Genomic DNA, 13,926 nt, shown 5'->3' on the forward strand with positions numbered 1-13,926 from the left:
TATATGTATGGAGTGGAGTCTGCAACTGAAAAGAAACTTTGTGTTCCCAAAAAGCTAGGTGAAGGAAGGCTTTCACACACAATTATCTCTCAGAACTGAACATGTGGAGAGACTTTCGTTCATCTAGCACAAAGGGAACGGGTTGCAGGAGAAAATATTACTCTGGTTTCTCAGTCTTTTTCCTAGTGCCGGTTTGAAGTTCCTGCAGTTTTCACTGTAAAACGGAGTTGGAGCTATTACCTCCCCATATATATCTATGGAGTGGAGTTTGCAACTGAAAAGAAACTTTGTGTTCCCAACAAGCTGGCTGAAATACGGATTTCACACACAATTAACTCTCAGAACTGAGCATGTGGAGAGACGTTCGTTCATCTAGCACAAAGGGAACGGGTTGCAGGAGAAAGTTTTCCTCTGGTTTCTCAGTCTGTTTCCTAGTGCCGGTTTGAAGTTCCTGCATTTTTCACTGTAAAGCAGCTTTGGAGCTAGTAGCTCCCCAAATATATGTATGGAGTGGTGTTTGCAACTGAAAAGAAACTTTGTGTTCCCAACAAGCTATGTGAAGGACGGCTTTCAAACACACATATCTCTCAGAACTGAGCATGTGGAGAGACGTTCGTTCATCTAGGACAAAAGGAACGGTTTGCAGGAGAAATTTTACTCTGGTTTCTCAATCTGTTTCCTAGTGCCGGTTTGAATTTCCTGCAGTTTTCACTGTAAAACAGAGGTGGAGCTCGTAACTCCCCATATATATGAATGGAGTGGAGTTTGCAAGTGAAAATAAACTTTGTGTTCCCAACAAGCTAGGTGAAGGACGGCTTTCACACACACTTATCTCTCAGAACTGAGCATGTGGAGAGACGTTCGTTCATCTAGCAAAAAAGGAACGGGTTGCAGGAGAAACTCTTACTCTGGTTTCTCAGTCTGTTTCCTAGTGCCAGTTAGAAGTTCCTGCCGTTTTCACTGTAAAACAGATTTGGAGAACGTACCTCCCCATATATATATATGGAGTGGAGTTTGCAACTGAAAAGAATCTTTCTTTTACCAAAAATCTAGGTGAAGTACGGCTTTCAAACACACATATCTCTCAGAACTGAGCATGTGGAGGGACGTTCGTTCATCTAGAACAAAAGGAACGGGTTGCAGGAGAAACTTTTACTCAGTTTTCTCAGTCTGTTTCCTAGTGCTGGTTTGAAGTTCCTGCAGTTTTCAATGTAAAATCGAGGTGGAGCTAGTACCTCCCCATATATATGTATGGAGTGGCGTATGCAACTGAAAAGAAAATTTGTTTCCCAACAAGCTAGGTGAAGGACGGCTTTCACACACATTTATCTCTCAGAACTGAGCATGTGGAGAGACGTTCGTTCATCTAGCACAAAGGGATCGGGTTGCTGGAGAAACTTTTACTCTGGATTCTAAGTCTGTTTCCTAGTGCCGGTTTGAAGTTCCTGCAGTTTGCACTGTAAAACCGTGTTGGAGCTAGTACCTCCCCATATATATGTATGGAGTGGAGTTTGCAACTGAAAAGAAACTTTGTGTTCCCAAAAAGCTAGGTGAAGTCGGCTTTCACACACACTTATCTCTCACAACTGAGCATGTGGAGAGACGTTCGTTCACCTAGCACAAAGGGAACGGGTTACCGGAGAAACTTTTACTCTGGTTTCTCAGTCTGTTTCCTAGTGCCGGTTTGAAGTTTCTGCAGTTTGCATTCTAAAACCGAGTTTTAGCTAGTACCTCCCCATATATATGTATGGAGGGGAGTTTGCAATTTAAAAGAAACTTTGTATTCCCAACAAGCCCGTTGAAGGACGGCATTCACACACACATATCACTCAGAACTGAGCATGTGGGGAGACGTTCGTTCATCTAGCAAAAAGAACGGGATGAAGGAGATACTCTTACTCTGGTTTCTCAGTCTATTTCCTAGTCCCGGTTTGAATTTCCTGCAGTTTTCACTGTAAAACAGATTTGGAGATCGTACCACCCCATATATGTATATGGAGTGTAGTTTGCAAGTGAAAAGAAACTTTGTGTTCCCAAAAAGCTAGGTGAAGTCGGCTTTCACACACACTTATCTCTCAGAACTGAGCATGTGGAGAGACGTTCGTTCATCTAGCACAAAGGGAACGGGTTGCAGGATAAACATTTACTCTGGTTTCTCAGTCTGTTTCCTAGTGCTGGTTTGAAGTTCCTGCAGTTTTCACTGTAAAACCGAGTTGGAGCTAGTACCTCCCCATATATATGTATGGAGTGGAGATTGCAAATGAAAATAAACTTTGTGTTCCCAACAATCTAGGTGAAGGACGGCTTTCACACACACTTATCTCTCAGAACTGAGCATGTGGAGAGACGTTCGTTCATCTAGCACATAGGAAACGGGTTGCAAGAGAAACTTTTACTCTGGTTTCTCAGTCTGTTTCCTAGTGACGGTTTGAATTTCCTGCAGTTTTCACTGTAAAACAGAGTTGAAGCTCGTACCTACCCATATATATTTATGGATTGGATTTTGCAATTGAAAAGAAACTTTGTGTTCCCAACAAGCTAGGTGAAGGACGGATTTCACACACACTTATCTCTCAGAACTGAGCATGTGGGGAGACGTTCGTTCATCTAGCACAAAGGGAATGGTTTGCAGAAAATTTACTCTGGATTCTCAGTCTGTTTCCTAGTGCCGGTTTTAATTTCCTGCAGTTTTCACTGTAAAACCGAGTTGGAGCTCGTACATCCCCATATATATGTATGGACTGGTGTTGGCAAGTGAAAAGAAACTTTGTGTTCCCAACAAGCTAGGTGAAGGACGGCTTTCACACACACTTATCTCTCAGAACTGAGCATGTGGAGAGACGTTCGTTCATCTAGCACAAAGGGAAAGGGCTGCAGGAGAAACTTTTACTCTGGTTTCTCAGTCTGTTTCCTAGTGTCGGTTTGAAGTTCCTGCAGTTTTCACTGTAACACCGAGTTGGAGCTAGTACCTCCCCATATATATGTATGGAGTGGAGTCTGCAACTGAAAAGAAACTTTGTGTTCCCAAAAAGCTAGGTGAAGGAAGGCTTTCACACACAATTATCTCTCAGAACTGAACATGTGGAGAGACTTTCGTTCATCTAGCACAAAGGGAACGGGTTGCAGGAGAAAATATTACTCTGGTTTCTCAGTCTTTTTCCTAGTGCCGGTTTGAAGTTCCTGCAGTTTTCACTGTAAAACGGAGTTGGAGCTATTACCTCCCCATATATATCTATGGAGTGGAGTTTGCAACTGAAAAGAAACTTTGTGTTCCCAACAAGCTGGCTGAAATACGGATTTCACACACAATTAACTCTCAGAACTGAGCATGTGGAGAGACGTTCGTTCATCTAGCACAAAGGGAACGGGTTGCAGGAGAAAGTTTTCCTCTGGTTTCTCAGTCTGTTTCCTAGTGCCGGTTTGAAGTTCCTGCATTTTTCACTGTAAAGCAGCTTTGGAGCTAGTAGCTCCCCAAATATATGTATGGAGTGGTGTTTGCAACTGAAAAGAAACTTTGTGTTCCCAACAAGCTATGTGAAGGACGGCTTTCAAACACACATATCTCTCAGAACTGAGCATGTGGAGAGACGTTCGTTCATCTAGGACAAAAGGAACGGTTTGCAGGAGAAATTTTACTCTGGTTTCTCAATCTGTTTCCTAGTGCCGGTTTGAATTTCCTGCAGTTTTCACTGTAAAACAGAGGTGGAGCTCGTAACTCCCCATATATATGAATGGAGTGGAGTTTGCAAGTGAAAATAAACTTTGTGTTCCCAACAAGCTAGGTGAAGGACGGCTTTCACACACACTTATCTCTCAGAACTGAGCATGTGGAGAGACGTTCGTTCATCTAGCAAAAAAGGAACGGGTTGCAGGAGAAACTCTTACTCTGGTTTCTCAGTCTGTTTCCTAGTGCCAGTTAGAAGTTCCTGCCGTTTTCACTGTAAAACAGATTTGGAGAACGTACCTCCCCATATATATATATGGAGTGGAGTTTGCAACTGAAAAGAATCTTTCTTTTACCAAAAATCTAGGTGAAGTACGGCTTTCAAACACACATATCTCTCAGAACTGAGCATGTGGAGGGACGTTCGTTCATCTAGAACAAAAGGAACGGGTTGCAGGAGAAACTTTTACTCAGTTTTCTCAGTCTGTTTCCTAGTGCTGGTTTGAAGTTCCTGCAGTTTTCAATGTAAAATCGAGGTGGAGCTAGTACCTCCCCATATATATGTATGGAGTGGCGTATGCAACTGAAAAGAAAATTTGTTTCCCAACAAGCTAGGTGAAGGACGGCTTTCACACACATTTATCTCTCAGAACTGAGCATGTGGAGAGACGTTCGTTCATCTAGCACAAAGGGATCGGGTTGCTGGAGAAACTTTTACTCTGGATTCTAAGTCTGTTTCCTAGTGCCGGTTTGAAGTTCCTGCAGTTTGCACTGTAAAACCGTGTTGGAGCTAGTACCTCCCCATATATATGTATGGAGTGGAGTTTGCAACTGAAAAGAAACTTTGTGTTCCCAAAAAGCTAGGTGAAGTCGGCTTTCACACACACTTATTTCTCACAACTGAGCATGTGGAGAGACGTTCGTTCACCTAGCACAAAGGGAACGGATTACCGGAGAAACTTTTACTCTGGTTTCTCAGTGTGTTTCCTAGTGCCGGTTTGAAGTTTCTGCAGTTTGCATTCTAAAACCGAGTTTTAGCTTGTACCTCCCCATATATATGTATGGAGGGGAGTTTGCAATTTAAAAGAAACTTTGTATTCCCAACAAGCCCGTTGAAGGACGGCATTCACACACACATATCACTCAGAACTGAGCATGTGGGGAGACGTTCGTTCATCTAGCAAAAAGAACGGGATGAAGGAGATACTCTTACTCTGGTTTCTCAGTCTATTTCCTAGTCCCGGTTTGAATTTCCTGCAGTTTTCACTGTAAAACAGATTTGGAGATCGTACCACCCCATATATGTATATGGAGTGTAGTTTGCAAGTGAAAAGAAACTTTGTGTTCCCAACATGCTAGGTGAAGTTCGGCTTTCACACAAACTTATCTCTCAGAACTGAGCATGTGGAGAGACTTTCGTTCATCTAGCAAAAAAGGAACGGGTTGCAGGAGAAACTTTTATTCTGGTTTCTCAGTCTGTTTCCTACTGCCGGTTTGAAGTTCCTGCAGTTTGCACTGTAAAACCGATTTGGAGCTCGTACCTCCCCATATATATGTAAGGGGTGGGGTTTTCAAGTGAAAAAAAAAATTAGTGTTGCCAACAAGCTAGGTGAAGACGGCTTTCACACACACTTATCTGTCAGAACTGAGCATGTGGAGAGACGTTCGTTCATGAAGCACAAAGAGAACGGGTTGCAGGAGAAAATTTTACTCTGGTTTCTCAGTCAGTTTCCTAGTGCCGGTTTGAAGTTCCTGCACTTTTCACTGTAAAACAGAGTTGGAGCTAGTACCTACCCATATATATGTATGGAGTGGAGCTGGATATTGAAAAGAAACTTTGTGTTCCCAACAAGCTATGTGAATGACGGCTTTCACACACAGTTATCTCTCAGAACTGAGCATGTGGAGAGACGTTCGTTCATCTAGCACAAAGGGAACGGGTTGCAGGAGAAACTTTTACTCTGGTTTCTCACTCTGTTTCCTAGTGCTGGTTTGAAGTTCCTGCAGTTTTCACTGTAAAACCTAGTTGGAGCTAGTACCTCCCCATATATTTGTATGGAGTGGAGATTGCAAGTGAAAATAAACTTTGTGTTCCCAACAATCTAGTTGAAAGACAGCGTTCACACACACTTATCTCTCATAACTGAGCATGTGGAGAGACGTTCGTTCATCTAGCACATAGGAAACGGGTTGCAGGAGAAACTTTTACTCTGGTTTCTCAGTCTGTTTCCTAGTGACGGTTTAAATTTCCTGCAGTTTTCACTGTAAAACAGAGTTGAAGCTCGTACCTACCCATATATATGTATGGAGTGGATTTTGCAATTGAAAAGAAACTTTGTGTTCCCAACAAGCTAGGTGAAGGACGGCTTTCACACACACTTATCTCTCAGAAATGAGCATGTGGACAGACTTTCGTTCATTAGCACTAAGGGAACTTGTTGTAGGAGAAACTTTTACTCTGGTTTCTCAGTCTGTTTCCTAGTGCCGGTTTGAAGTTCCTGAAGTTTTCACTGTAAAACCGACTTGGAGCTAGTACATACCCACATATATTTATGGAGTGGAGTTTGCAACTGAAAAGAATCATTGTGTTCCCAACAAGTTAGGTGAAGGACGGCTTTCACACACACTTATCTCTCAGAATTGAGCATGTGGAGAGACGTTCGTTCATCTAGCACAAAGGGAACGGGTTGCAGTAGCAAGTATTTCTCTGGATTCTCAGTCTGTTTCCTAGTGCCGGTTTGAAGTTCCTGCAGTTTTCACTGCAAAACAGATTTGGAGCTAGTAGCTCCCCATATATATGTATGGAGTGGTGTTTGCAGCTGAAAAGAAACTTTGTGTTCCCAACAAGCTAGGTGAAGGACGGCTTTCAAACACACATATCTCTCAGAACTGAGCATGTGAAGAGACGTTCGTTCATCTAGGACAAAAGGAACGGTTTGCAGGAGAAACTTTTACTCTGGTATCTCAGTCTGTTTCCTAGTGCCGGTTTGAAGTTCCTGCAGTTTTCACTGTAAAACAGATGTGGAGCTCGTAGCTCCCCTTATATATGAATGGAGTGGAGTTTGCAACTGAAAATAATGTTTGTGTTCCCAACAAGCTAGGTGAAGGACGGCTTTCACACACACTTATCTCTCAGAACTGAGCATGTGGAGAGACGTTCGTTCATCTAGCAAGAAAGGAACGGGTTGCAGGAGAAACTCTTTCTCTGGTTTCTCAGTCTGTTTCCTAGTGCCAGTTTGAAGTTCCTGCAGTTTTCACTGTAAAACCGAGTTGGAGCTAGTACCTCCCCATATATATGTATGGAGTGGAGTTTGCAACTGAAAAGAAACTTTGTGTTCCCAAAAAGCTAGGTGAAGAAGGCTTTCACAAACAATTATCTCTCAGAACTGAACATGTGGAGAGTCGTTCGTTCATCTAGCACAAAGGGAACGGGCTGCAGGAGAAATTTTACTGAGGTTTCTCAGTCTGTTTCCTAGTGAAGGTTTGAAGTTACTGCAGTTTTCACTGTAAAACCGAGATGTAGCTCGTACCTCCCCATATATATGTAAGGATTGGAGTTTGCAAGTGAAAAAAAAATTTGTGTTCCCAACAAGCTATGTGAAGGACGGCTTTCACACACACTTATCTCTCAGAACTGAGCATGTTAGAGACGTTCGTTCATCTAGCACAAAGGGAACGGTTTGCAGGAGAAACTTTTACTCTGGTTTCTCAGTCTGTTTCCTAGTGCCGGTTTGAAGTTCCTGCACTTTTCACTGTAAAAACGAGTTGGAGATAGTACCTCGCCATATATATGTATGGGGTGGAGATTGCAAGTGAAAATAAACTTTATGTTCCCAAGAATCTAGGTGAAGGACGGCTTTCAAACACACTTATCTCTCAGAACTGAGCATGAGGTGAGACTTTCGTTCATCTAGCACAAAGGAAACGTGTTGCAAGTGGAACTTTTACTCTGGTTTCTCAGTCTGTTTCCTAGTGCCGGTTTGAAGTTCCTGCAGTTTTCACTGTAAAAAGGAGTTGGAGCTATTACCTCCCCATATACATCTATGGAGTGGAGTTTGCAACTGAAAAGAAACTTTGTGTTCCCAACAAGCTGGCTGAAATACGGATTTCACACACACTTATCTCTCAGAACTGAGCATGTGGAGAGACTTTCGTTCATCTAGCACAAAGGGAACGGGTTGCAGGAGAAAGTTTTTCTCTGGTATCTCAGTGTGTTTCCTAGTGCCGAATTGAATTTCATGCATTTTTCACTGTAAAACAGATTTGGAGCTCGTAGATCCCCATATATATGTATGGAGTGGTGTTTGCAACTGAAAAAAACTTTGTGTTCCCAACAAGCTAGGTGAAAGACGGCTTTCAAACACATATCCCTCAGAACTGAGCATGTGGAGAGACGTTCGTTCATCTAGGACAAAAGGAACTGTTTGCAGGGGAAATTTTACTCTGATTTCTGAGTCTGTTTCCTAGTGCCGGTTTGAATTTCCTGCAGTTTTCACTGTAAAACCTAGTTGGAGCTCGTACGTCCCCATATATATGTATGGAGTGGAGTTGGATATTGAAAAGTAACTTTGTGTTCCCAACAAGCTATGTGAATGACGGCTTTCACACACAATTATCTCTCAGAACTGAGCATGTGGAGAGACGTTCGTTCATCTAGCACAAAGGGAACGGGTTGCAGGAGAAACTTTTACTCTGGTTTTTCAGTCTGTTTCCTAGTGCCGGTTTGAATTTCCTGCAGTTTTCACTGTAAAACCTAGTTGGAGCTCGTACGTCCCCATATATATGAATGGAGTGGTGTTTGCAACTGAAAATAAACTTTGTGTTCCCAACAAGCTAGGAGACTGACGGCTTCCACACACACTTATCTCTCAGAACTGAGCATGTGGAGAGACGTTCGTTCATCTAGGGCAAAAGGAACGGTTTGCAGGAAAAAGTTTTACTCTGGTTTCTCAGTCTGTTTCCTAGTGCCGGTTTGAATTTCCTGCAGTTTTCACTGTAAAACAGAGGTGGAGCTCGTACATCCCCATATATATGTATGGAGTGGAGTTTGCAACTGAAAAGAAACTTTGTGTTCCCAACAAGCCAGGTGAAGTACTGCTTTCACACACACTTATCTCTCAGAAATGAGCATGTGTAGAGACGTTCGTTCATCTAGCACAAAGTTAACGGTTTGCAAGCGAAACTTTTACTCTGGTTAATCAGTCTGTTTCCTAGTGCCGGTTTGAAGTTCCTGCAGTTTTCACTGTAAAACCGAGTTGGAGCTCATACGTCCCCATATATATGTATGGAGTGGAGTTGGATATTGAAAAGAAACTTCGGCTCCCAACAAGCTATATGAATGATGGCTTTCACACACACTTATCTCTCAGAACTGAGCATGTGGAGAGACGTTCGTTCATCTAGCACAAAGGGAATGGTTTGCAGAAAATTTACTCTGGATTCTCAGTCTGTTTCCTAGTGCCGGTTTTAATTTCCTGCAGTTTTCACTGTAAAACCGAGTTGGAGCTCGTACATCCCCATATATATGTATGGACTGGTGTTGGCAAGTGAAAAGAAACTTTGTGTTCCCAACAAGCTAAGTGAAGGACGGCTTTCACACACACTTATCTCTCAGAACTGAGCATGTGGAGAGACGTTCGTTCATCTAGCACAAAGGGAAAGGGCTGCAGGAGAAACTTTTACTCTGGTTTCTCAGTCTGTTTCCAAGTGTCGGTTTGAAGTTCCTGCAGTTTTCACTGTAACACCGAGTTGGAGCTAGTACCTCCCCATATATATGTATGGAGTGGAGTCTGCAACTGAAAAGAAACTTTGTGTTCCCAAAAAGCTAGGTGAAGGAAGGCTTTCACACACAATTATCTCTCAGAACTGAACATGTGGAGAGACTTTCGTTCATCTAGCACAAAGGGAACGGGTTGCAGGAGAAAATATTACTCTGGTTTCTCAGTCTTTTTCCTAGTGCCGGTTTGAAGTTCCTGCAGTTTTCACTGTAAAACCGCGATGGAGCTAGTACCTCAGCATATATATGTATGGAATGGAGTTTGCAACTGAAAAGAAACTTTGTATTCCCAACAAGCTAGGTGAAGTACGGCTTTCACACACACTTATCTTTCAGAACTGAGCATGTGAAGGGACGTTCGTTCATCTAGCACAAATGGAACGGGTTGCAGTAGAAACTTTTACTCAGTTTTCTCAGTCTGTTTCCTAGTTCTGGTTTGAAGTTCCTGCAGTTTTCAATGTAAACAGAGGTGGAGCTAGTACCTCCCCATATATATGTATGGATTGGAGTTTGCAACTGAAAAGAAACTTTGTGTTCCCAACAAGCCAAGTGAAGTACGGCTTTCACACACACTTATCTCTCAGAACTTAGCATGTGGAGAGACGTTCGTTCATCTAGCACAAATGGAACGGGTTGCAGGAGAAACTTTTACTCTGGTTTCTCAGTCTGTTTCCTAGTGCCGGTTTGAAGATCCTGCAGTTTTCACTGTAAAACCGAGTTGGCGCTCGTACGTCCCCATATATATGTATGGAGTGGAGTTGGATATTGAAAAGAAACTTTGTGTTCCCAACAAGCTATATAAATGATGGCTTTCACACACACTTATCTCTCAGAACTGAGCATGTGGAGAGACGTTCGTTCATCTAGCACATAGGAAACGGGTTGCAAGTGAAATTTTTTCTCTGGTTTCTCAGTCTGTTTCCTAGTGATGGTTTGAATTTCCTGCAGTTTTCACTGTAAAACATAGTTGAAGCTCGTACCTACCCATATATAAGTATGGAGTGGATTTTGCAATTGAAAAGAAACTTTGTGTTCCCAACAAGCTAGGTGAAGGAAGGCTTTCACACACACTTATCTCTCAGAACTGAGCATGTGGGGAGACGTTCGTTCATCTAGCACAAAGGGAATGGTTTGCAGGAGAAAATTTACTCTGGATTATCAGTCTGTTTCCTAGTGCCGGTTTGAAGTTCCTGCAGTTTTCACTGTAAAACAGATTTGAAGCTAGTAGCTCCCCATATTTATGTATGGAGTGGTGTTTGCAGCTGAAAAGAAACTTTGTGTTCCCAACAAGCTAAGTGAAGGACGGCTTTCAAACACACATATCTCTCAGAACTGAGCATGTGGAGAGACGTTCGTTCATCTAGGACAAAAGGAACGGTTTGCAGGAGAAACTTTTACTCTGGTATCTAAGTCTGTTTCCTAGGGCCGGTTTGAAGTTCCTGCAGTTTTCACTGTAAAACAGAGGTGGAGCTCGTAACTCCCCTTATATATGAATGGAGTGGAGTTTGCAACTGAAAATAAACTTTGTGTTCCCAGCAAGCTAGGTGAAGGACGGCTTTCACACACACTTATCTCTCAGAACTGAGCATGTGGAGAGACGTTCGTTCATCTAGCAAAAAAGGAACGCGTTGCAGGAGAAACTCTTTCTCTGGTTTCTCAGTCTGTTTCCTAGTGCCGGTTTGAAGTTCCTGTAGTTTTCACTGTAAAACAGATTTGGAGAACGTACCTCCCCATATATATATATGGAGTGGAGTTTGCAAGTGAAAAGTAACTTTGTGTTCCCAACAAGCTAGGTGAAGGACGGCTTTCACACACACTTATCTCTCAGAACTGAACATGTGGAGAGACGTTCGTTCATCTAGCACAAAGGGAACGGGTTGCAGGAGAAAATTTTACTCTGGTTTCTCAGTATTTTTCCTAGTGCCGGTTTGAAGTTCCTGCAGTTTTCACTGTAAAACCGCGATGGAGCTAGTACCTCAGCATATATATGTATGGAATGGAGTTTGCAACTGAAAAGAATCTTTGTGTTCCCAACAAGCTAGGTGAAGGAAGGCTTTCACACACATTTATCTCTCAGAACTGAGCATGTGGAGAGACTTTCGTTCATCTAGCACAAAGGGAACGGGTTGCAGGAGAAACTTTTACACTGGTTTCTCAGACTGCTTCCTAGTTCCGGTTTGAAGTTCCGGCAGTTTGCACTTTAAAAACGAGTTGGAGCTAGTACCTCCCCATATATATGTATGGAATGTAGTTTGCAACTGAAAAGAAACTTTGTATTCCCAACAAGCTAGGTGAATGGCGGCTTTCACACACACTTATCTCTCAGAACTGAGCATGTGGAGAGACGTTCGTTCATTTAGCACAAAGGGAACGGTTTGCAGGAGAAACTTTTATTCTGGATTCTCAGTCTGTTTCCTAGTGTCGGTTTGAGGTTCCTGCATTTTTCAGTGTAAAACCGAGTTGGAGCTAGTACCTACCCATATATATGTATGGATTGGTGTTTGAAACAGAAAATAAACTTTGTGTTCCCAACAAGCTAGGTGAAGGACGGCTTTCACACACACTTATCTCTTAGAACTTAGCATGTGGAGAGACGTTCGTTCATCTAGCACAAATGGAACGAGTTGCAGGAGAAACTTTTACTCTGGTTTCTCAGTCTGCTTCCTAGTGCCAGTTTGAAGTTCCTGCAGTTTGCACTGTAAAACCGTGTTGGTGGTAGTACCTCCCCATATATATGTATGGAGTGGAGTTTGCAACTGAACAGAAACTTTGTGTTCCCAACAAGCTAGGTGAAGTCGGCTTTCACACACACTTATCTCTCAGAACTGAGCATGTGGGAGGACGTTCGTTCATCTAGCACAAAGGGAATGGTTTGCAGGAGAAAATTTACTCTGGATTATCAGTCTGTTTCCTAGTGCCGGTTTGAAGTTCCTGCAGTTTTCACTGTAAAACAGATTTGAAGCTAGTAGCTCCCCATATTTATGTATGGAGTGGTGTTTGCAGCTGAAAAGAAACTTTGTGTTCCCAACAAGCTAAGTGAAGGACGGCTTTCAAACACACATATCTCTCAGAACTGAGCATGTGGAGAGACGTTCGTTCATCTAGGACAAAAGGAACGGTTTGCAGGAGAAACTTTTACTCTGGTATCTCAGTCTGTTTCCTAGTGCCGGTTTGAAGTTCCTGCAGTTTTCACTGTAAAACAGAGGTGGAGCTCGTAACTCCCCATATATATGTATGGAGTGGAGTTTGCAAATGAAAAGAAACTTTGTGTTCCCAACAAGCTAGGTGAAGGAAGGCTTTCACACACATTTATCTCTCAGAACTGAGCATGTGGAGAGACTTTCGTTCATCTAGCACAAAGGGAATGGGTTGCAGGAGAAACTTTTACTCTGGTTTCTCAGACTGCTTCCTAGTGCCGGTTTGAAGTTCCGGCAGTTTGCACTTTAAAACCGAGTTGGAGCTAGTACCTCCCCATATATATGTATGGAGTGGAGTTTGCAAATGAACAGAAACTTTGTGTTCCCAACAAGCTAGGTGAAGTCGGCTTTCACACACACTTATCTCTCAGAACTGAGCATGTGGAGAGATGTTCGTTCATCTAGCACAAATTGAACAGGTTACAGGAGAAACTTTTACTCTGGTTTCTCAGTCTGTTTCCTAGTGCCGGTATGAAGTTCCTGCAGTTTGCACTCTAAAACCGTGTTGGAGCTAGTACCTCCCCATATATATGTATGGAGTGGTGTTTGCAACTGAAAAGAAACTTTGTGTTCCCAACAATCTAGGTGAAGGACGGCTCTCACACACACTTAACTCTCAGATCTGAGCATGTGGAGAGACGTTCGTTCATCTACCACAAAGGGAACGGGTTGCAGGAGAAAATTTTACTCTGGTTTCTCAGTCTGATTCCTAGTGCCGGTTTGAATTTCCTGCAGTTTTCACTGTAAAACCGAGTTGGAGCTAGTACTTTCCCATATATATGTATGGAGAGGGGTTTGCAAGTGAAAAAAAATTTGTGTTCCCAACAAGCTAGGTGAAGGACGGCTTTAAAACACACATATCTCTCAGAACTGAGCATGTGGAGAGACGTTCGTTCACCTAGGACAAAAGGAACGGTTTGCAGGAGAAACTTTTACTCTGGTAACTAGTCTGTTTCCTAGTGCCGGTTTGAAGTTCCTGCAGTTTTCACTGTAAAACAGAGGTGGAGCTCGTAACTCCCCTTATATATGAATGGAATGGAGTTTGCAACTGAAAAGAATCTTTGTGTTCCCAACAAGCTAGGTGAAGAAAGGCTTTCACACACATTTATCTCTCAGAACTGAGCATGTGGAGAGAATTTCGTTCATCTAGCACAAAGGGAACGGGTTGCAGGAGAAACTTTTACTCTGGTTTCTCAGACTGTTTCCTAGTGCCGGTTTGAAGTTCCTGCAGTTTGCACTTTAAAACCGAGTTGGAGCTAGTACCTCTCCATATATATGTATGGAATGGA

The sequence above is a fragment of the Camelus dromedarius genome, unplaced genomic scaffold, assembly GCF_036321535.1.
Source record: "Camelus dromedarius isolate mCamDro1 unplaced genomic scaffold, mCamDro1.pat HAP1_SCAFFOLD_123, whole genome shotgun sequence".
NCBI classification, from domain to species: Eukaryota; Metazoa; Chordata; class Mammalia; order Artiodactyla; family Camelidae; genus Camelus; species Camelus dromedarius.